The sequence below is a fragment of the Acomys russatus genome, chromosome 20 (assembly GCF_903995435.1).
Source record: "Acomys russatus chromosome 20, mAcoRus1.1, whole genome shotgun sequence".
In the NCBI taxonomy this organism is placed as follows: domain Eukaryota; kingdom Metazoa; phylum Chordata; class Mammalia; order Rodentia; family Muridae; genus Acomys; species Acomys russatus.
This window is the reverse complement of record NC_067156.1, coordinates 17,099,013-17,125,292: the sequence shown is the minus strand read 5'-3', so window position 1 is coordinate 17,125,292 and position 26,280 is coordinate 17,099,013.

Sequence of the window (26,280 nt, the reverse complement as noted above, 5' to 3'; positions counted from 1 at the left end):
TTTACTCTGAGAGCCAGTTTTCTATTCCACTCGATTGACACTGTGTTCCCTACAAAATCCAAAGCATAAATTGAGAGGGTTGTTTTTCTGTGCAGTCCTTTCTACTCACTACTTGTAAAATGGAAATCTCGCCTTACATCCTTCATTCATTGCCATTTAAAATGTCTTTTTCCCTATGCAAAAATATATACCCCAGTTTCATTTAAAGTTATGTGCTTACAATTAAAATTCCACTGTCCTTGTTAAGTTGCCTTAGTGAAATCACTCTCTGCCAAAATTAGGGTAGCTGTAAATGAGATTTGAGACTCATTTTATTCACAGACCAAGCAAAACTGAAATTTATGTGCACAATTGATGACCTTTTTTCCACTTCTATAAGCCAAACAGGATCCACTGTTCAGCGATACATTTTAACCTTAAAGCCTGTGCCCCTAGTCAGTGGGTCTTCAGACCTCTTATATCTGTCCTCTTCAGCTCTTTACAGATGCTCCTGACTTCCTCATCTTGATAACCACTGTTACCATTTGTCTCAGGTCTTTTGGAGTTTAACTGAGAAGTGCGATTTGTCCATGCCTAATGTTCAATGCACCTGTGACTATGTCACCTTCTATATTAAACAGAAAAGAAAATAAGCTACAGAAAACATAGGGGTTAAAAAGCAACACTAAATGGAGTGCTTATTTAAACATTCTAAAATATGTTTGTCTACTTGACCTAACTGCTGGCTTAAATGCAATAAGAAGGCATTTTAACACCATTAGTATCTGGATGTCTGCCAGAGAAAGCTCCTTGCTTTATACCCCCTTAGGCAGTACTGATGAAACTACCTAAAATGGGGTTTAATAGCACTTAATTCATTTTAAATGCTAAAGGAACCAGTAAGATGTTTCAGATGCTTTAAAAAAAAAAGACTCTAGAGGTTAAAGAATATGTTCCAGCATGGACTTCCTTGCTTATAAATAAAATGTATCATGTTTTTCTCTTGAAGTTCTGGTGAAAATGCCATCTTCTACCAGACAATGATTTATAACAGGGCTTACCTTCATCCAGCAGCTAGGGTATAGCTGACTTTTTTACTGTGCTTTGCTCAACACTATGGTTCCATTTTGATTGCCGATCTGGTAGATAGTGGTGGACTACATGAAAGATAGGCAGAAGCCTTTAAACTTCCTCCTATACAACACATTTGAGCAATCTAAATTTTAGATACAAACTGCCCAGGGACAGGATGCTAACTGTTTCTAAGTATTTTTGTTGAGAGGCAGTATTTAAGTAAATATTACAAATTATGGTTGACTAGTAAATAGCATGGGCCAAAGCCCTTGAGGAATTTATTATTCATAATGTACATCATTTTGTCAGCTAGATCGTGAAATTTTTCCTAAAGAATTTGACAGAGTTTTCTGTTGGATCATTGGCATGGAACATTAAAGTGCTTTTCAAGACCTATGCAAAGTCACAGCTTAAAGGCCTTTCCAGTTCAGCCCTTATTAGAGTACAAGCCGATGGCAGGCTAGGCACCAGTTATCACAGTGTAAGTGCTGATGCTGAAGTAGGCTAACTTGAGTATCTGATGCAGCATCCCCAGAACTGAAAAATGTCTTCTGATTAGGTTTACCATGGTGATCCTATAAGAAGTGTTCATCTGTGAAAATTTATAGTAAGTCACTGGGATAAACTTCCACGTCTATGTGTAAGTATGTATGAATTAATTTGTATGCATTAATAATTTAGTGACTGTTTAACATAATCTGCAATAGTCAATCCTTGGAGACATTTCTCTCTCTCTCTCTCTGATAATTGCAGAATTTAATCCTTTCTCAAAGTCTAACAATGACCTTGCAACAACTCATTTTGTGTCGAGGCTCAGTATCTCACCCGTGTTGTCAAGGTCCACACTTGCAGTCACCACTGTTTACCATGGCTCCTTATTATTGATGGAGACAGTCATGCATGGGTTACAGGGGGGCAGCAGCAGGGTAGATAGCCAAGGCATTGCAAAGAAGGTTCACAGGTTGTCATTACAAGTTGGAATGAAAATCCAGGGCTGAGTAGTTGGTTGGTGGACATCAATTGAATTGTGGGGCAACTCTGTGCAAGATTAACTCCCTAAAACTTTCCAAAAAGAGCATGTCCATGGTAACCTAATAATCCATGGAAAGAGGAAGACAGGCTAGAGGCAGAGTAGGTCACATGTTTTTTCCAGAACAGGCCACTGTGGATTGACATTTGTGTAACTTCTGAGAGAAACATCTTCTAACAAAAAAAATGCAGTGGAAATGCTTGGTATTTAGGATATTTAGTATTGTAAATTTTGTTATTCTTGTATTTAAATATTTTCTCCCGATCCTTCTGTCCTTCCTCTTTAGAGCGGCTTCATTTCTCTTACCTACTTTTCCTCTGTATTTCTATCGTTTTCTTCACCACAAAACACAAGCCTCTGAAAAGTAGAAGGATAGAAAATAATTTATATGGACCAGAAAAGTCAGTGTAACTTTTCACATTGGGTAGAATGAGGGCTTGACAATTAATGAACAACTACAGTTCAGCCCAAGTCCAACAGCTTCTGCTTGCACACGTATCCCTTTCCTCAAAGGACACCTGAACTTCGTTTCACTGTGACCTTTCCACAGGTGCAATTCTGCAGAGCCAACTCTGGAACCCTATTACTTGACCTGCAAAGACTATGTAGGCATGTGACTGCTGCTCAGGTTTGCACCCACTTTCTTTCACTATCATGACACTTAGTTTTTGTTCCCTGTCTGCTCCTATGTCACCTCAGAATGACACATATCTTCCTTCTCCATAACAAGTGAAAAAATTGTTCCATATATAATTGTCAAATTCTGAGATTGAGATATCCCTCTATCATTAAGTAGGTTGCTTGGGGATAACAACCTTATTTGTTTTGAAATGACATAGCAGTGGGGTAGGGATTGGCATGGATGTTTTCTTTTCTCCCTATGGGAGAGATGAAAGGGGATGGGTGACTGACTTACATGAATAACATGCCAAGAAACTTATTTTATTATCTTTACTAAACTTCTCTTAATTACCAATGACTTTTGACAATATAAAGCAGATCATGCCTATCTATATCCAATTAAAAGGCATCTTCGTACAATTATTTATATGGCACTATTATTATTGGCTCAGAAAAACCCATTATTGTCAGAGAATCTAACCTTCTATGTTGACCTACGTAGAGATACTACCGTAATATTAAAATAAAACAATGGCTAATTCTCTTGGAAACCTGAGGCATTCAAGGAAAATGTCTTTCCACCCCTTGATGACCTATGCATTTTTTTCTATATCTTACATTCACAGCATTGCTGCTATTGCTTATCATTTCAATTTTTTTCATTATTTACAATAAGCACTACTTTACATTGCAGTTTTTCTTTTCAGAACAGGTCAGGTACAGAATTCCACAGTATTTTAGTGTCTGCACATGCACTTTTTTATCCCCTATTGAATTAATATGGTCATAGGCTAGGTAGATGACAAATGATTATAAGAGAATATATATTTGGAGGAATATATATATATATATATATATATATATATATATATATATATATATATTATATATCACCAGATTTGGTGCAATTTGTTTTCCTAGGGATAAATAAAAATTGTGACCTGATTTGATCAGGTGCATCTTCAGGGAGTATTTGGGTGGTGAGGGCTTCTCTAAAGGTAGACTGACTATGAACATGAGAATGGATGGGGAGAGTTTAGAAGGAAACTTTTGTAAGTGAAATGTAATTAATTACAGAAGAAATGCTGGTGGAGGAAGTGGAGGGTGTGATGAAGAGGATGCACTGTCTCCAATAGGATGACTGTTAGTAGAAAGAAGACACAATTATCCAATAGGAAGAACATGTATTGATACTTCAATTGTAAATAGTATTTAATATTGTCCCAAATCCAGAAAGAACTATTGTCAAGGTTTGAGCACAGGAAAGGAAAATAGATAGTTTAGGGTCACGCTTCAGATGAGTAGTATCACTTGGCTATAAAGAGAAGGTTGAAACATGCGTAGGTAGGAACCAACTGTACCAACGTGATTTTGGTAGGTCACAAAGAACCTCCCTTTGAACTCATTGCATTAAGCCATGAGGCTCAAGGTTCTACACATCATCCTCTCTTGCTCCTTTGCTCCCTCTCTCCCTTCCTCCATTTTTTATAGATATGGGAAATTTGGTATGAAGATTATTTTTGTATTACTGAATTTGATAATCCTATCAAGATAAAACACTGCTGGGTGTTCCCTCAAATATTGCCTCTTTTTACTTTGTTATTGCTTTTCAGTATTCCTATGATGACATCAACTTTCTAAAGATAATATTTCTAAACCCTATAGTATTTGTATGTATGTCTGTCTAAGGATATATTTGTGTATATATGTGTTTGTGTATGTATGCACAATCATGAGTAACTAGTTACAAAGAACTTTCCAACTCCATCCACCAACAACTCCCACTTTTAAAACTTACTCTTTTCTTTTTCACTTTTCTCAGTGCACACTCTTACCATATCAGGTGTAAAATCTTACACTAAGCTTGATTTTACCATTTGTGTTTCAAACATTTAAAGTTGTAAAGAGCAAAGACTGATGACTAGGTTGGATTATCTTTGTAATATAGCTAATTTTTGTTAAATATGGTTAGTATCTAGTTCTTTTCTGTAATTGGCAAACGTATATCCCTCACTTTCACTTTATAGAAAGCTTAAGATCACTGGTGTGTACCCAAGTTCAACATCACCTAGATAAACACTTTAATTTAATCCTTAATTCCACCTGATGGAAGCATTTTGGGGTGGAGAAAAGGCAAGAAACTAGCCTACTGGCCACCCATCAACCTAAGGAACAGAGTGGACTTGTTGCTTCTCTTCCTCTCCTTTTCTTGATTGCTAGGACATGAAGTGATAACACAAGCTAAAGTTATTCTCTAAGTGTTTTTATATCTCTTTAACTAACATCCTGACCTAGATTTTCTTTGGACAATTCCAGTAAGCTTCAACTGCCCTCTTTGCTCATTTGTAATTTGTTCTCCACCCCATACTCAAAAGGATCTTAGAAAATATAAAGAAGATTATCGCTTAGACTTGGCAATGGCTTCCCACAACGCTGAGACTAAAATCCAGTTCTTTCCCCTCTCTGCCCTTGACCTGTTCTTTTCATCCTGCCTCACTTTATGCTTAAGCCAGAAACTCCTTTCAAATCTTAATTTTTGTAACTCTCTTCTTTAGTGAGGGAGGCTTTTAAAAACTTCTTTCTCTGTCTGAAATGTACTTTCCTGATATTCAGTGAATAGTCTCTGTGTTAAGTATAGCCTAATTAGAAAGATCTACTATATCTACATAATCTAAAATTGATGCAGAAAACCTTCACAGATAAGCGTGTGGACATAGAACAAACAACACGCACACACACACGCACACGTACACACCATGTGAACATGTCTTAGGAATATGGAATTAAAAGCTGTAAGTCAAAGTCATTCTGCCATCATTCTAACAAGACTCTCAAGTGACTTGGGTGCACCAATATCACCTACCTGGGCCATTTCTCCTTTCTTTAACTACTTAAATTTCCAGATTATCTCATGTCGGCAAACCATCCCTCCAAACTAAAGTTAAGTCTCATGAAAGTGTGATCTGGTATTTCATGTGCAAAATATAACATTTCAAGAAGAAAGATGTCAATCACGTTTACAATGTGTCTAGTTCTTACACCACACCCACATTTTGTGGGCAGGTAGGTATATGCCAGATACAGAGAAAAGACCATGTCATTTTGCTTAAAAATACAACCTGAATACCTCTTAGTTCTTATTTATATTTAGAACTTTTAGTTCTTTGTATATTCTAGATGCTAAGCCCCTGTCCGACATGTAGCTGGTGAAGATTTCCTCATATTCCATAGGCTATCTTCTGTTCGGAATTAAGCAAAATGATATGTAATATGAATGAATGAATAAATAAATTTAAAAAAAAGAAGTTGTTAATTTCCTGAAATGACACCAGCTGTTTATTGGTTTTATTCCAGAGGGATCAGACTCCTTTTTAGGAAGTCCATTCCTACAGGCTGTCTCCTGAATCAGAGTACTTGAAAAAAAAAAAAAACATGAGTTTTTCCCTTGTGCTGTGGCTTGAATTCACATGTTAAGTTAGCACAGTACCACTGAGTTACAAACTGCTCCCATTATTATGTTGTCCATGACATGCACATACTTAAGTGCACACCAAAGCCTTTACAAGAAGCTTTATTAACTCCAAATTTGTATTCCTGTGCGTCCAGGTATCTCATCTCTGTTCATTTGGAATAAGTTTATGAAATCATTTTTGAATGCTTTGCTATATATTTTTAACAAACAGATGCATAAAAATCAGTCTGTCTTTCTGTCTGTCTCTGTCTCTCCCCGCCAACACACACACCTACACACACACACACACAGGTCAGAGGCAACTTACATGCTATGAGAAATGGAAGAATAATGTTTGCCTCAGTCGAATGCTTTCAAAACTACTCATTATGTTCCTGAACATGTTTCACTTTTTCTGGACCCTGGAAAAGGAAAGGCATCAGTGGAAACAATGAAACAGTGCATAGCATATTTGGTGTTTTCCAAATGAAGTTCCTGGAGGTGATTTGGAAAGTGGCAGAACACGTAAGATGCCCTCAATTGTGTTCAAGCAAAATCTTCCATCCCAGCTTTTCTATAAGCTCGGACTCACGCTTCGTGGTACACACCAAAGCCCTCCGGAACTCTGGTTTGAGATCAGTGTCAGAGCATTTATATTCTAAAAAAATCCGTAGAAAATGTCAGCTCTACCCAGGCAAGGATTGCTTCCCCGTGTCCTGCAGTTACAGTTGTCAACATCAGTAATGTACATGACGTTTGAACTTCTTCCAAGTGGCTACCCACACGCTCAGTCTCCTGAAAAATTTCAGTGTCTGCCCACCTGCTGTTCAAGTGTGGAGAAGAGATGAAAGATGTTTTCCTCCATGAAATTAAAAAGGAACTAAAAACAAATGATTCTGACTGAATGCTTCTGTCTGTGTCTAGTTCTTCTCTGCCCTATCTCAGAAGACTTTCTCTTCTACAGTAGTTAATTCCTTACATTCCCTCTTTAACACAATCATATGCAAAGCAATTCTGATAGGATTCATGAATACTACATAAAACCTGAAGTGAGATTGTTTTTATATAATATATTTTTTTGATGATGATGATGAACATAATTTTAACTTCCATAAGATAAAAAAGGAGGCCATCTCTGTCAAAGGGGTAGATACAAACAAATTAAATTGTTTTGCTCATTAGAAAACTGAAGATCTTTGTGGCACAAAACAATTTGGTAAAAGCCTTTGAAGCATTCTATACTATAAACCTAGTCATTCGTTCATCCACTAGATTTCTATTTATGCATTCACAGAGTTTCTGCATTGTTCCTCTGGAGATACTCTGCAAGGACAACAAAGGGAATTTAAAAGATGCATCTGTCCTAGTTCCTGTTCTCAAAAGAAATTATTATTTTAGATTAAGCATACGGATAGAATAGATAAAATAGGAATGCAACGACTAATAATACAAGAATTAGGCATACAAGATAGCATATGGTAGCATTAAGTAAAAATAAAAGAGAAATACAGTCAGGAGATATTTATATAGTCAAATGATGAGGGAGATAAGAGAACTTGGCTGGGCATTTTATAAATAGGTAATATTTAAATAGGCAGCAGAGAAAAGACATTTTCCATATGGGATTGCATGAGCAAATCCAGGGGGGTGGTGAAATAATCAGTACACGGGAGTGGGGGAAATCGAAATAATCATGAAATTTCTACATCAGTCAACTCACTTATTTTCCACATAGATCTTCTCCTTTCTTCTAAAAAACTTATTCTAATTTGTGGAATGGACAGGAGATACTTGTTATTCATTTTTCTTTCTAGTTCACAGAGGGGAAAAGAATGTCAATAGCAGAACAGAAGTAATCTGATAGGGGAAGTGAGGGGTCATTAGAGAGTGGAGAGGTCAATACAAAAGAGGGAGGAGAGAATTAAATAACAATAATGTTGTATGTGAGGTCCGCAAGAAATCATATCACTATTTTTTTACCTAAATATACCTACAATAAGTGTAATTCTATGTATAACGTACATATAAAATTTTTATAAAATGTCAATTATACATTGATGTTTTAAAGAACATTTCTCTTCTCAGCTGACAGTTCTCCCTCCAAGACCCAAAGACCACATTAAAAAAGCCCAATATGAGCCATGAGAATCTCTGTTTTGAGTTGTTGGTGAGGGATGCATAACAGGCTTCAAAAAAAATTATGGCCTATTTCTATTGCCCTTGGTTAGCTCTGAGAGGTGGATGGCAAGTTTCTATGGCTGAAGGCACAATGCGTGTCACCAACAGGACCCAGGGACTTCTGATCTAGAGTTGAAATGAAAAGTCTATTTCTGAGAACTAGCTTTCATGGTACAAGAAGGCACCAGTGAAGCTTCTGTAGGAAGGAAGTAACCAACAGCCATACTCATTTATGGTGACTATAAACATCATCAATTGCCAGCATGACATAATCACCACAATGGTGCAGTAGTGGAATCCATCCCTTCACAGTAATGGATGGTTCTCTAATTAGACCAAAGATCTACTGTACAATCACACTTTGTTCTGGAGACCTAACTAACCGATCGCTGATAGGAAAATAGTGGGTTTTTTTTTTGTAGGAGAATCTACAACCTCTGTTTCTAAGCCAATATAATTCCTTACAATATAAAATCTGTCCATATTACCAGAAATGTAGTCTTCATTCCTCATCAAAGACACTTAATATTGCAGCAGACAGAGATAACTACAGCAGACCTCACACAATTAAGCTTCAAACACATGGAAGCTAGTCCCAATGGATACAACTACAAAATCTTTATAATGCTAGGATTCAGGGAGCATTGCAGAATAGGGAACAGGAAAAAATGTGAACTCTAGAAGACGTGGTAGCTTGCTAAGAGATTGTGTCTCCTAGTAAGGTCAAAAGCTATACTTACAGATTCTCAGCAACACTACTGCCAAAACATGAGCTGAACAAAGCCGACAACAATAGACATGCTAAAGTAGGTGCTAAAACATCTACAGGGCCTTAACCTCACACACAGGACTGTGGGCAACTGAAGAAATCTCAGAGCAGGTGAGGCGGTTGTCCTCAGAAAAGAGCACACAGAGTTATTGTCCAGTGCTAAATGGTCAGCCCTAGAAACATACATTCCTGTAACAGTATACAGACATTTCAGTTACGTTACTGGGTATATGCGTCTAAAGAGAAAAGAGGATGTGAGTTAGAAGGACAGTGCGGGGTATGGGAAGGTCTGGAGACAGGAAAGGAAACAGTGTTTTATTATAATCTCAAAGACAACACTGAAAGGAAGAAACATCATAAATAAAATGTCATCTCCTTAAAAATATGGTGATGATGTTGATGATGATGATGATTGGTTTGTATGTGCATGTGTGTGTGTTTTGTGCATATGTCTGTGAGTGAAGCTCCCCCAGAGCTAGAAGAGATCAGGATCGGCAGGAACTGGAGTTACAGGTGATTGTGAAGCTCTCTAAATTGAGTGCTGGACACTGGAATCCAGTTAGCAGTACAGTATGTATGCTTAATTGCTTAAATCCTTTCTTCTCTCTCTCTCTCTCTCTCTCTCTCTCTCTCTCTCTCTCTCTCTCTCTCTCTCTCTCTCTCTCTCTCTCTCTCTCTCTCTCTCTCTTTGAGAACGAGTTTCTCTGTTTAGCTTAGCTGTCCTGGACTCACTTTGTAGACCAGGGTGGCCTCAAACTCACAGAAGTAGGCTTGCCTTTGACTCCCCAAGTGCTGGGATTTCAGGTGTGTGCCACCATGCCTGGCTCTCTTGCTTTCCCCTTATCACTTCATATATAAAATATTTTTTTACCATTTTAGAAATGACTGAATCAAAAATCAGAAGATACAGTGTATATATATATATATATATATATATATATATATATATAAATTCATAAACTTGCTATATATATATGATATACTTATCCTAAATCAGGTAACTGAAATTGATATAACCTGACTTTAGTATATATTCATTAAACTTGAAATAGTATCAGATTTATTTGTGTCTCTAATCTCTATTCCCTCTTATAAAGCTCAGATAATTTTTGAGAAAATTAATCCAATATTGGTAGCTTCAGACCAGTATAATCAACCATTTGATAAACCTGATAATTGTTTTTGCTTTCTCATTTACTTTAATTATGGACAATGTTGGGCAGCACTAGTCCATATTTGTTAAATGTAAAATGAGAGAGAGAGAGAGAGAGAGAGAGAGAGAGAAGAACTATTTTTTAAAATTTTATTTATTATGCTTGTGCCAGTCAGAAGAGGGCATTAGAACACATTACAGATAGTTGTGAGCCACCATGTGGTTGCTGGGAATTGAACTCAGGACCTGTGGAAGAAGTCAGTGCTCTTAACAGCTGAGCCATCTCTCCAGCCCGAGAGAAGAACTCTTTAAGCTTACCTCAATTTTAATTTTAAGCCTATCTTTAACCTCATAGCCCTTGCAGGTATGGAGGAGAAGTAGACCTCCTCGATTTCTACATGCAGCAAGTTTAACTATCATGGTTTCCTTAATTGAGTTGAACTGTCTTAAAGGCATACTTTTAATATATTGACTTTTTTCCCAAAGCAGAACAAAATGCTTTTCTTAATATCATCTTGTTTATCATTTGCCAAAATAAAACAATATATTTATGGAATAAAATATTGTTAACTAATAATTTCAGTTTGAGAAAATATTTTTGCACTAGTTAATGAAGTATAGCCTCTTCTCAGATATTGAACAATGTCAAAACTGGTACTCATGGCATTAGGCCTGAAAGCACTTTCTAAGGATTTATTTATGTGTGTTTACATATTCTTGATGTGAATTATTTGCACTTTGTGTATACAATGAGGGTAGAGGCCAAAGAAGAAGTCAAATATATTTGAACTGGAGTTCTAGATGATTGTGAGGCACCCTTTTGGGGCTGAGAACTGAACCTGGGTCCTTTTTAAAAGTAGTAAATCCTCCAAACTTCTGAGCCATTTCTCTGGCTCTGAAAAAGTAAATACTTCACTTGTGTTATTTGTATAAAATTTGTAAGTTATGAAAATCAGTTTTCTTATAGGCATCAAAGTGGACAACATATAATACAGTAGAAATAAGCCAGTGTAGGTTGCAGAAAAAGAAAGGAAATATGACATGGTTGAAAAATGTGAGGTTTATTGGTGATATTAAAGGCAAATACACAGGACCTTGATTGAAATTATTATTTAGTAAGAAGTAGACAAGCTTTATAGCTAATTGCTGTTCATTTTATTGTACCTTAGACTTGAAAAATATGTATGTGTGTACACATATTCAGATGATTTATAAATCTATCACATATCCAATTAATTATTGATATTTTGATTTTCTTTTCACCTCCACAGGAGAAATTAAAGAATGTTTATTAGCTGTTCCAAGCATGTTATTGCTTTCAGAACACTAAGTTGTACAGGAACAACAGTGTGTACCCACATCATCCTGTGACATGTGCATTATTTCTGTGGAGATTGAACTCTTTCCTTGCCTTCTGTCATCAAGTCTTGTTTTGCTTAGACTCCAGACACTGGATACCTAGCTTTGCTCTTCACTTCAACTGTGCATGATGATGGATGAGTAAAGATTAAGGTGTGTGTTAGTCTTACATGATCAATTTTCTAAAACTGCGTAGAACAACATCCTGTCACTCCCGTTCTGACCAAAACAGTGAAGTGGAAAGAAATCAAGCCCATCACCAACACTAGAACAATCCGTTCTTTGTTTGGGCAAACTGCAAGGCAGTCTGCTGTGATGGGAATCCCTGTGTCCTCTTTTATTGCAAGGTATCAGGATCCTTAGCTTGTTGTCTCATGTCTGGTGGTCAGATTCTGAACTTACAAAGACGTGCCATGAATTATCCAAGGAATTATTTAAAAAGCTTCAAAGAACCAATTACAAGTAAGTTTATTTTAGCTCTAAGAAGCTGGGTAGTTGAGGATCATTTGGCATTCTGCTCCAGGTGTATATAAGTAAGGGTACTTGACTCAACCAGGAGGACACAGAAACTCTGGTGTTCATGAGATTTTCTTGGTCTCTCTTACCTAAGAATGTGTGTCTTTCTTTAACTGTGCTATGTTTCCAAGGCAGGCCCTTTACATTCTGTGGTGTGTTCTCTCAATTAAGGTTACCACCCATTCACTCTTTTCCCTTGGTTCTATCAGGCTTGCTCTATCCACACCCACTTCTGAACTGCTTATATTTCCTCTTTTCTCCACTTCCTTCCCACTTCCTTCTTTCCCACTTCCCACTTCCTTCTTTCCCACTTCCCACTTCATTCTTTCTTTTCTTCTTCCTTATTTACTTCTTTCTCTTTCTTCCATCCTTCTTCCTTCTTTCCTCACTTTTCTCACTCTTTTCTTTCTCGTCTACCTAACACTATGTTCAAGGCCAAGCAAGCTTCCTTAGTGTTTCTCCTTCTATACAGTGGAGCAGATAAGAAGCCATCTCCTCATGTCCCTCTGCAGAGAGCAACTATAAAGCTGAAGTGTTAAATGAATTATAGTTAGCACTGAAATCATTTACGCCTCCCCCATTTCCTTCGCTCACCTTATTCCTGAAAAAAAAATTGTCATATCATATCTTTGGGTGTGTTTTATTATTTAGAAAAATATCTGCCCCATCCTCTAGTGAATTTCAATTATATTTGACACATAACCAAAACTAGAACATTTTCTGAGAAGAGAACTAAGCCTGCCTTATCCCCACTATCCTAGTGCCAATGACAGAATTCTACAATGTAACCAGGGTAGTCTAAAGATTTGAAACTTACATTCATAAAACCTTCCATGAACCCCTGCCTCATTTCTCCAGTTTGATGAAAATAGCTTTCTCTTTCTTCCCAAATAATGGTTGTAGTTTCCTCCCTGTGTAACTCCTTTTCCACATAAAAATTAACCAAATTACCACTTTAAAAGACACTTGGAAAACAGTGATATTTAGGTTGTGGTGACTATCTCTAAGATTTTCATTTCTTACTTGGAATTGCCTGGATAGAAATACAAGATAGTAAAAAGGGGTGAAACACTGAAATATATTTACTTATTCCTACCAAGAAAGCAATGCCTTTCTGCTTTGCTCTACTATTCAATATATTCAGTCTATGAGGTAACACTGCCCCCCTTCCTTTCTTTGTTCTTTCATTATGTCTCTTTTGAGGTGATGAGACAAAAACAAAAAGCAGAATTATTATACATCTATTCGACTTTGTGTCTCTGTACATTCTCTGTCCTCCTTCAGTGTGTCAAGAATATGATTCTACACTGCAACCTACAGATGTTTAACAGATGATGAGTCTTTCTAAACTATTTTCTATTGTCCATATGAGAAAGATACCTGAAACCCCTATCAGTTATTATCAAACAATGTATATGCACTTCTCTATTCTCTAATGCATCTTTTAAAGGTAAGAGGAGTACGTCCTTTTCTCTTTGCATAGTAACTGCCAAAGAAAATTGTAATAGCTCAACAGATGATTAATTAGCTATATGATTTATTGACAGAGAAGCATAGCTAGATCCGGCTTTAAGGACTTTCTGTTATTTGTAATTGCCTCAAATTTACCACACTTGACACATTCACTGATCAACCAAAGAGTTGGAGTTGTTACAAGAATTTGTGACTTTCTGAAGCTTAAGCTCAACATGTCATGTCTTCTTCCTTGAGTAGTTTTACCAACATGGATGCTGTGGCACTAAAACACTTATATTCCAGGTCACTTCCATGTGACTCTAAATAAACCACATGTAGCATATGTATACTGGGATATATTCTTCAATCTATTACAGTCAATATGGCTTTCTCCAACATCACTGGTGGGAGTGAGGTCGAGCACAGCTCTGGTCAGATCATAGTGCTTAATTTGGTCAGTGTAGTCAACTCTAGTCTCCACACTCTCTTACTGCTTTACTCTCAGATTAACTTGCAAATGGGAAGAGCCATCCTCACAAAATATTTATAGATTAGCAAGAGCTATTGACAGCCACCGACCTTCATGCACCTACAACTGGAGAACAGTTCAGCCCAACTTCAGAGTCTTTACGGTTGTTAGCATGCCCAGAAAATCACTACATTGAGTTTCAGGGAGCCTCCAAATCTGTCTTTCTTCCTGTCAACCGTGTATTTGGCACTTGCTTCTCTGTTGATTTTCTTTTCATTGTTCCTATTTTTGACTTTTTTTCTCTGTTATTTTGGTTGAAAAGTAAATAGCAATTGTGCTTCTGTGTTTATGAGATAAATCAAACAAAATAAACCTTGAAGATGACCCTGCTCTCTTATGATCATCCTCACACCCATATGCTAAGTAAAGATAAAACTGAGCAAATTCCTGTTTCTGCTTGCTGATGGTAGGAAAATGAATATACTCATAACAGACTCAATTGCTCATTGAGCTGCTGGGCAGCAGCAGGGCCTGCAAGGGTTGGGGAGCCTCAGTTGCTGAAAGCTGTGAGAGGATTGAATAGACATTTGTGTGAGTTGCTGGGTGCTGGGAGGCATCTGAATGCTTGGGATGTGATGTTCAACCCCATTGTGTTTATATGAATACACATTACCATTTCCAGCAAGGCAGCTGATAACAGCACCATGATGCTTTGCTATAAAATCCATTCAGCATTTTCCTGTGTCTTTTACATCCTTTAAAATGGCTCAGGAACAGGCTTGGGAAGTGCCATTGGCTCTCTGTAACATCCCCTTTCCCCAAATAAGATCCCATTGAAACACACTGTCGGGGTGTTTCATTGCAAAACACTGGCATACACAATAGGGAAAGAGGGAATTTGTGTTTAACCTCATGAGTTCTGGGGCTTTGTGCTGAGAATGGGTGTTTTTCATTGTTTCATATTTTTGTTGTTCTTGACAGTTTAATTCCTTTAATATGTCTATGTTACTGCTAACAGAAAATAGAAATCACATTAAAGTAAGGAAGAAAGGAGCAGTATGAAGGCTAATGGCAGGTGTAATTAGTTGAGGTATAAAAATCAGCATCCTTGTACCTGCCTCTTATAAAGTTAAAGATCTATTAGCTATGAAGATAAACTATGGTATTTTACATGAACTGTATTTACATTAAAATATATCATGTGGATGATCCATATGAAGGAACTTTTGGCAATAGATACACATTTGGAGATTAGTTTAGGTAGAAGCAGTGAGAGTTTACACTGATTTAGTAAAAAAAAAAAAAAAACAAAAACATATGAATCTACAGGTGTAGCCTCGTGGGATTTCCTCTGTACACTTTGGCATGTTTATGGGTGTCACTTTGGTTCAGGTCTTGTTTAGGCAGTCATGCTTGTGAGACCGTATGAATATAACTTCTTTTGTTACTAGGAGATACAATCTCATAAAAAACAGTCCCTGATCATCTTCAGCAATGTTCCCTAAGCTTTAGGTGTGGCTGTGTTCTGCAACTGGGACTTGATTTCACAATTTGATTGGCTGTGGTTTCTGTAATGGTCTCCATCTGTTACAAAGAAAAGGTTCTTTGATAAGAGGTGTGGGTCCAAAAATTTTTTATAGATTATTGTATGGGCAGCGAAAGAAATCTGGGAATGGAAGAGATAGTTCCCTCCAGGGAAAAGAACACCAATTGTTTATCTAGTGACAAATGATCAGCCGTAGAAACATACATACATGCAGCATTTATATATAATGAATTGATTCTATCTATCTATCTATCTATCTATCTATCTATCTATCTATCTATGAAGATATGTACGGAATGCAAATTAATAAAAAATGGGAGGGGCATGACTTTGAAGAGATATGGAGTAGTACAAGAGACAGTTTGGAGGGGGAAAAGTAAAGTAAAATGTTAAGAATATAATACAATATAAAAACAATAGGAATATGAATTAAAAGCTGATCCATCTAATTAAAGCATCTAGTAGTTCTTCAACATAAAGATCAACTTAGATATAGCGATGTGTTTAAACTTACAGGTTTTGGGGGTAGTGTTTGCATGTGTATTCAATGCACACTTGTTTGTATGTGAACATGCACCCACTCACATTTTCAGAGGCCAGTGGAGGATTTGGGCCATACTTCTCTAACAGTCTTCAGGCTATTGCTTTGAGGCGGTGGCTCTCAGTGAGCTTGCAGCTGTACTGGAGGCCAACCACCTTCTGATTGCTGTCCCCCTATTCCCCAGTCTTGAGGTTACAGGTACACATGAACGTACCTGAATATAGTTAATGTGAACTCAAGTCCTCGTGATTTTGCAGCAAGAACCCTAATGCACTGAGAAATCACCTTAACATTCCCATAATATGTTTGCTTGTTTCTTTGTCCATTTGTTTATTTAAAGAGAGGTCAAGAAAGTTTAAAATCCCAAAGCTTTGCTCAAGTTTTAGCAGTGACATGAACTGATACTTGAAGGTCAAAGTAGTACAATGCAGATGCTATACGTAGAGGCCTGTTAATGTAAATTGAAAACCTTTTAAAATATGATTTGATCATTCCAATTCTGTGTAATACATTTTTCTTTATATGCAATTTAGTTAAATCTCTCGCACATATCTGCAAATCTATAATGATCAACTTCCATATCCTGGAATTTTTTAAATCATCCTTGGTAACCCCTTCTAATATAAAACCCTCCATTACTTCCACAGCCATCATTCAGCTTACTGCGACAGGACTCCTGTCTCCACACTTAACCATTTCTGGATGATTGATCTTTGATAAAATGTGAAGGTAGGTTATGGTCTCAACTCTCTTTATCACTGATTACTGTTTGTATTGGTTCTTGCCTCACTAACACTGAGATCAACATATCTGGTGAGAATCTCACTGTTCTCATTCATCTTCAACATGAACACACAGGCTTACTTATCAAAAGACCTATGAATGACTAAGTTACTTCACATTAAATGGTTCCTTAGTGATGAGGAAGTTACTAATGATGTTCAGAGATGACATCAATGAGTCAGACCTGGAATGGAATGAATCCATCAGGCATCAATTAGGGAAAGAACGTGGGGAGATCAAGAATGCCTTACCTATATCATACATTGAGAAAAAATCTTGGTAAATAGTTCTGCAACTGAGAAATCAAGGCAGAAACTTTCCAGTTGTTTCTGGGCGAGTCTAGATGCTGCCAAAGTACTCTGCTTAAAACTGGGAAAAATCACTACAATGCATAACTGGAACCCATACTACTAGAATACAGTAGAAACTTCAACCGCATTTCTTTCTTTTGTTTCACTGGCTAGACACACATGAATTTGTGTATAGTGCCTTGTTTCATAGGTCCGCATGACTCCAATGAGCCTCCCAGGCTTAAGCTTGCCTTGTCAAATGACAGGAGCTCATGCCAGCTTTCTGTTACTGTAACCGAATTACTGAGGTGATTAACTAACAAAGAAAAAAAAATACATACTTTGGCTTATAGTTCTAAAGGTTCTAGTCCAGAATAAAGTTGTTGCACTGTTTGGGGGCCTTCAATAAAAACAGCAATTACAAAGTGTATACTGTAACTGAACCACTCACTTCACAACTGGATAGCAGATCACAAGAGGGAATGGGCAGGAATCCTAACATCCCCTTCAAGGGCAGATCTCCAGTGACCAAATGATCATCTAGAAAGCCATAGCTCCCAAATACTACAACGTGCAATAGTATCATCCTGGTGGAAAGGTTTTGTTTGACTCACAGAATGTGGGAGACATACAACAGGCACACTACAGAACATTTGCTCTTTGTGTTGTGATGGCACTCAGTGATGCGCACACCCCCACTTCAATAAACTGAGGAAAATGATCTCCCGCACCTGCTGATGCATCTTTGTTCGCACAGCAATATGTATTTCTTATAAAAGAAGCAGTTGAGGACAGAATTTATATCTCAGTGGTATTCCTCTGTAAGCAATGACAATCAAAGTTTAAAATGGGAGATAAATATAGCAGAAGGACCTTGGTTCCCTCAAAATGATTGTCTTTATAGAAAGAAAGAAGTCTTTTCTTCTCAGCTGAGCCCAAGATCCGAACATGGTCTGAAAACAGATGGATTGTTTAGTTTAGCTCTGATTCCCTTACATCCCCTTACAGAATAGCATGGTAAGTTTTAAAAAGCATGTGAAAGTTCACAGCAAAGAGGCCCATTCTGTTAACCTGGTTGTCTTTTCTCCTACATTGGAGACAGCATCTGTGTTTTAGATATCTAAGAGTATCCAAGAGAAATAGTGGTCATGGACAAGACCAGGAATCCAAAAAGGATGAGGATGGAAGTCAGAGAATATAGAAGTTTGATGTGGGGTGAAGAGCCTTGCTTCAGAAAGTCACAAATCTCACTGCAAAATGAAGGTCTAATAAGAGGGATGCTGGGAGTTGGGGCACAGCCCAAGAGTGCAGTTCTTAAAAGGTAAGTCCAAGTATCCAGATTCTTATCTCTGAACAAGCTTATTCTTAGAGATTTGCTGAGCTCTCTCCTACATCAGAAGCAGAGCCATGCACACCCACACTCAAGACTGCTACACCTGTCCCAGGTTGATCATACACCAGCCCTGGCTGGGGATGTTGACTCTTTTAGATGTCTTTGCATTTCCTACTGCATGCCCTCCAGAGACATCAGAAGGAGCCCAGCACAGGCTATGGGGTTAGAAAGAATCAGAACTTCGTTCTCTTCTCAAGGGTGGTGAATCCTCTCCCCCTTGTTTCCATGATCAAAAACTGTCCTTCTCAAGTCTCTGATGGAGTTGAAGACCAGGTAGCTTAGTTTTACAATGAAGCTTAGTTGCTTAAGGGTTAAGATGTTTTTAGGTCTAGATAGATGTTTTAAGTTGATAATGACAAGATGTGATGCAGATAAGTCACGTTCAGAATGTTAGACTCACCAAGACAGGAAAGATGTTTTCTTCAAGGCTGTCAAATACAAATAGCCAAAATACTAAGAATGTGACTTTATATAATTCCTGATTGTGTCATGGTTCTTCTTGCTACAGGTAGTTTATATATATATATATATATATATATATATATATATATATATATATATATATATATATACTATAATAATATGAAGGTATATGTAAAAAATTTAAAAAAATGTTTAATTAGTAAATAAAACCCTGTTCTGTCTGTTGCTCTGAGAGAGGATCCTCCCATGATCTGATCCACAATACATCACTGGGGCACATTCTCCTCCCTTGGAACTTTTGTGCCAGATACCTTTCCTGTCCCTGCATTGGTCAGTCACCTCTGTCATGACCAGTCAGGTTTGTGCAAACGGCTGTGAATTCTCCATCAACTGGAGCGTGGTTGAGCTTCCTCAAGTTTACCTCCATGGCAAAATGTTGGCTCCTACTTTCTACTGAGAAAATATAAGCTTCTGAGCAGAGAATGCCAGCTGTAACCTGAACCAACTGTTCTTGGTGATCCTTTTCCTCTCCATCTCAGACATCAGATTATGTTCCCATGATCCCTTTATGTCCTCTGATGCCACTTCCTGAATAGCGCCACTTTCTTAGTGCTCATATGCCAGAACCAGCCTTCATTCCACTCCCTTAAATTCAGCTGGTACTCATCTCACCTTCACATTTCAATTTATAGAACTTTCCTCAATCCTGTCTTCATTACAATCCTTTGCACACACTTTCTTTGAATGTATCCATTTGTTGTCATTCGTCATTTCTGCGTGATATTAAATTTCATTGACAGCAGACGATAGGGTTTTCGTTCTCACAAACTGATTTTATTTGCCTTGGGATGTAATTGGCAGAAAGGCTAGGAGGAAATGTTAGATCCAACTGCCTGAGTTTCTTTTGCAACTCTGCATTCTATTCTTTGTGTTTAACAAGCTCACTGCCTCCAGCTTGGCTTCCTTAATTTCATTCATTAATATATTTATTCATTGATTCAACAAGTAAGTGAATGAGCAAATTTACTCCAAAAATATACATGAAAACATATTCATTGTCACTACTATCTGCTGGGAGTTCAGCAATGGTCAGTTTGGTGGCTTCTGATTTGGGCTTTCATACAGAGCTCTGAGCTAACAAGCACTCTGCTTAATGTTGCATGTTCATTACCTAGAAAATCCTAATAATTCTTGGGTCAGAAGGCCATTTCTTGCCAAAATAAAAAATATTTTATTGATAAAGATAATGTGATAAATATGGTCCCTACTTTTATGGAGAGTCTTAGATAAACATACAAGTCAATAAACAAAAAGGGAAAATGACAGTGAAAGGTGTTATAAAGCTTTAGAGACAATGGTAAGTGTGATGACCAGAGTAAAGCCTTAATATAACATTTAAAGGTGACCTCTGAGGTTTGAAATTCACATGAAAAATACTGGAGAACATTTCAGGAGGAGATAACCACAGGTACAAAGATGCTAGGTCAAAAATGAAATTGGAATGTTTTTGAAACACTGTTCTAAGAAATACCAAAGCAAAACAAAGTATGGGCAAGCCTGAAGCTCAGAGACCAACTGAGCTGGTGCAGTAAGTTAAGACACAAGCCTGAGGAGCACAGATATATTTCTAACCTCCATGGCGGAAGAAGCGAACTGACACCTGCAGGCTGCCTTCTGCCATTTACACACATACCATGGCATGCATACTCCATTCCCATAGAAATGAAAAGAGGTGTAATAAAAATTGGTCTGGGCCAACATATCAGAGGCAGAGTCCAGTGTTTGCTTTCTGCTCTGAATGAAGTAGGAAGACATTATGTGGTTTATAGTGAGAACATTAAATTTGATTTACATTTTACAATCTCACTCTTTTCAATTACAGTGAGAAAGCCATGAAAGCAGGAACAGATGTAAGAAGGTGACTGTACCTGTGGGGACATGCTCTGGCGGCTCACTGAAGCTGGACGATGCACCGGTGTCTGGCAGAAAGAGAAGTAGACACTTTATGCGTGGGAGATACTGACTGGATATCACAATGAAGAAAAAGAGGGATGATGCACAAAACCTACAGAACAAAGAAAAAATATTAAAAGCTGCAAGGGAAAAGGGCCAAATAACATTTAATGGCAAACCTATCAGAATTACACCTGACTTCTCAGCAGAGACCATAGAAGACAGAAGGGCCTGGACAGAGACCCTAAAAACCCTAAGAGACCACAGATGCCAGGCCAGACTACTTTACCCAGCAAAACTATCAATAACCATTGATGGAGAAAACAAAATATTCCATGACAAAAACAAATTCAAACAGTACCTATCCATAAATCCAGCTTTACAGAAGGTACTAGAAGGAAAACTCCATCCCAAAGGGTCAAGCTACAACCAAAACTACTCAGGAAACAGATAACTATACCATGGCAAAAACACAACTACACAAAAGCTCAACTAGAAACAACATCAAAATTAAGACTCTTAACAGTCACTGGTCATTAATATCTCTCAACATCAATGGTCTCAATTCTCCAATAAAAAGACACAGACTAACTGAATGGGTACATAAACAAGATCCAACATTCTTCTGCATTCAAGAAACACATCTCACCCATAATGAAAGGCATTACTTCAGGGTAAAAGGTTGGAAAAAAATATTCCAAGCAAATGGTCACAAGAAGCAAGCAGGTGTAGCCATTTTAATATCGAACAAAATAGACTTTCAACCAAAATTAATCAAATAGGATGAGGACGGACACTTCATACTCATCAAAGGTAAAGTCAACCAAGATGACATCACAATTCTGAACATCTATGCTCCCAATACAAGGGCAACCACATTTGCAAAAGATCTGCTAAAAAAGCTTAAACTACAGATTGATCCCCACACAATAATAGTGGGAGACTTCAACACCCCACTCTCACTGAAGGATAAGTCATTGAAACAGAAACTAAGCCGAGAAATAACATCATTAACCAATGCCATGGGTCAAATGGATCTAACATATATCTATAGAACCTTTCACCCAAACAAGAAAGAATATACCTTCTTCTCTGCACCCCATGGAACCTTCTCCAAAATTGATCACATCGTAGGTTACAAAGCAAGCCTCAACAGATACAAGAGGATAGAAATAATACCTTGTATCCTATCAGATAACCATGCTCTTAGGCTGCAATTCAACAACAGAAATACCAAAAAGCCTACACGTATGTGGAAACTAAACAACTCTCTGCTAAATGACATCTGGGTCAGGGAAGAAATAAAGAAAGAAATCAAGGAGTTGCTAAAATTCAATGAAAAGGAAGGAACAACATACCCAAATTTGTGGGATACATTGAAAGTAGTGCTAAGAGGAAAATTCATAGCACTAAGGGCCTTTAAAAAGAAATTGGAAACATCACACTTAAGCATCTTAATGACACAACTGGAAGCCCTAGAAAAAAAAGAAGCAGAAACACAAAAAAGGAGTAGACCTCTGGAAATAATCAAACTCAGGGCTGAAATTAACAAATTAGAAACTAAGAAAACAGTCCAAAGAATCAACAAAACCAAGAGCTCGTTCTTTGAGAAAATCAACAAGATAGACAGACCATTAGCCAAACTAACTAAAAGGCAGAGAGACAGTATTGAAATCAACAAAATCAGAAATGAAAAGGGAGACATAACAACAGACACTGAAGAAATTCAAAGAATCATAACATCCTACGTTGAAGGCATATATGCCACAAAATTTGAAAATCTAAGGGAAATGGACAATTTTCTTGATCAATTTCATTTGCCAAAGTTGAGTAAAGAACAGATAAACAAGCCAAATAGTCCCATTTCCCCTACAGAAATAGGAGCAATCATTGATAGTCTCCCAACCAAAAAAAGCCCAGGGCCAGAAGGATTCAGTGCAGAATTCTACCAGACCTTCAAGGGCGAGCTAATACCGATACTATTCAAGCTACTCCAAAAGATAGAAATGGATGGAAAATTACCAAATTCATTCTATGAGGCCATAGTCTCATTGATACCTAAACCTCAGAAAGACTCAACAAAGAAAGAGAATTTCAGACCAATTTCTCTTATGAACATTGATGCAAAAAATACTAAATAAAATACTTGCAAAATGAATACAAAAACACATCAAAGGTATCATCCATCATGACCAAGTAGGCTTCATTCCAGGCATGCAGGGATGGTTAAATATATGGAAATCCATCAATGTAATCCACCATATAAACAAACTGAAAATAAAAAACCACATGATCATCTCTTTGGATGCAGAGAAAGCATTTGATAAAATCCAACACCCATTCATGTTTAAAGTTTTAGAGAGATCAGGGATACAAGGCCCTTTCCTCAACATAATAAAGGCTATATACAGCAAGCCAATAGCCAAAATCAAAGTAAATGGTGAGATACTCAAGGAAATTCCTCTAAAATCGGGAACAAGGCAAGGCTGCTCACTCTCTCCATATCTCTTCAATATAGTACTCAAAGTTCTAGCCAGAGCAATAAGACAACAAAAGGAGATCAAGGGTATCCAAATGAGAAAGGAGGAAATCAAATTATCCCTATTTGCAGATGATATGATAGTGTACATAAGTGACCCTCAAAATTCCACCAGAGAACTCCTAAAGCTGATAAACACCTTCAGCAAATTGGCTGGATACAAAATTAACTCAAAAAAGTCTGTAGCCTTCCTATACACAAATGAGAAGCTTGCAGAGGAAGTAATTAGGAAAGTCACACCCTTCACATTAGCCACAAGCAATATAAAATATTTAGGAGTTACTCTAACTAAGCAAGTCAAGGACTTGTTTGAAAAAAATTTCAAAACTCTGAAGAAAGAGATTGACGATGACATGAGAAGATGGAATGATCCTCCTTGCTTATGGATTGGGAGAATTAACATAGTAAAAACGGCCATCCTACCAAAAGCAATCTACAGATTCAATGCAATCCCTATCAAAATACCTACACAGTTCTTTAAAGACACTGAAAGTTCAATTGTGAACTTCATATGGGGAAAAAAAACTCAGAATAGCTAAAACAATCTTGTACAATAAAAGGTGCTCCGGAGTAATCTCCATACCTGATCTCAAACTGTACTATAAAGCAATAGTAATTAAAACAGCATGGTACTGGTACAGCAACAGGCTGGTTGATCAGTGGAATTGAATCGAAGACCCAGATATGAATCCACACATATATGATCACTTGATTTTTGACAAAGAAGCCAAATCCATTAAATGGAAAAAGGATAGCATCTTCAACAAATGGTGCTGGTCTAACTGGAGGTCTATGTGTAAAAAAATGAAACTGGACCCATGTTTGTCACCTTGCACAAAACTCAAATCCAAGTGGATTATAGCCTCAACATAAAACCAGAGACACTAAGTCATTTAGAAGAAAAAGTGGGGAAGAGCCTGGAACACATTGTCACAGGAGACAACTTCCTGAACAGAACACCAACAGCCCAGGCCTTAATGTCAACAATTAATAAATGGGACCTCATGAGGCTGAGAAGCTTCTGTAAGGCAGGACACACTGTCAAGAGAACAAAGCGACAGCCTACAGGCTGGGAAAAGATCTTCACCAACCCTACATCTGACAAGGGTCTAATATCCAAAATATATAAAGAACTCAAGAAATTAAACACCTCCAAACCAAATAACCCAATTGAGAAATGGGGCTTGGAACTAAACAGAGAATTCTCAACAGAGGAATATCAAATGGCTAAGAAACACTTAAAGAAATGCTCAACCTCCTTAGTCATCAGGGAAATGCAAATCAAAACAACTCTGAGATTCTATCTTACACCCATCAGAATGGCTAAGATCAAAAAGTCAAGTGACACCACATGCTGACGAAGATGTGGGGGGAGAGGAACACTCCTTCATTGCTGATGGGAATGCAAACCAGTACAGCCACTTTGGAAATCTATCTGGTGCTATCTCAGAAAAATGGGAATAGGGCTTCCTCAAGACCCAGCTATTCCACTCCTTGGAATATACCCAGAAGATGCTCCAGCACACAACAAGAAAATTTGTTCAACTATGTTCATAGCAGCGTTATTCATAATAGCCAGAACATGGAAACAGCCTAAGTGTCCATCAGTAGAAGAGTGGATTAAGAAACTGTGGTACATATACACTATGAAATACTATTCAGCTATTAAAAACAAAGAATTCCCAAAATTTGTGGATAAATGGATTGAGCTAAAAATGATCATAATGAGTTAACCCAGAAGCAGAAAGACTCAATGGTATATACTCACTTATATCTGCATATTAGCCCAAGGGGCATGTCACAGGAAAGCCTTCACTTACCAGGAAACTGGGACAGAGGGGAGGACATCCTATTGGGGCTCTAGATGAGAGAAGCATGGGAGAATAGCAAATTAGAAGGATTCAGAGGGTTTTAGAAACCTACAAGTAGAACATTATGATAGGCAAATTTGGGCCCAGGGGTCCTGCTCAAACTAATGCACCAGCCACGGACAATACAGGCGTTAAACTTTAAACCTCTACCCAGATATAGCCAATGGGCAGAACATTCTCCACAGTTGAGTGGAGAGTGGGATACGACTTTCTCATGTACTCTGGTGCCTCACATTTGACCATGTTCCATGGAGGGGGAGACCTGGTGGCACTCAGAGGAAGGACAGCAGGTTACCAAGAAGAGACTTGATACCCTATGAGCATATACAGGGGGAGGTAATCCCCCTCAGGAACAATCATAGGGGAGGGGAATAAGGGGAAAATGGGAGGGAGGGAAGAATAGGAGGATACAAGGAATGGGATAACCATTGAGATGTAACAAGAATAAATTAATAAAAAAATACATTTATAAAAATATATAAAAAAAGAGGGATGATGAATAATGCCTGTATTTTCAACGGCCCTGTCCTTTATTGTGCAAAGATGATTAAAAATAATTTTAGGGACAGATAACTTTGTGCTTCATCTTGTGTAGATAAGTGTTAAGCCACTTTTTGAGAATTTTACCCTATTAGAATTACAGGCTTCCTACTTTAATTACTAAATTTGAAAAAAAAAATACCCCACAGACAGAGAGAGAGAGAGAGAGAAAGAGAGATACCACCTGGCTCATCTGATGGAGGCTCCACTGGGGTTCCTTCCCAGGTGTCTCTCTTCGTATCGAATGGACAAAACTAACCACCCAGCCTACTTGGTTCTAGTAAAAGTGCGACAGTTTATAGTTGGGTGTGTAGCATAACATGAAACTTCCATGAAGGATGTTATAA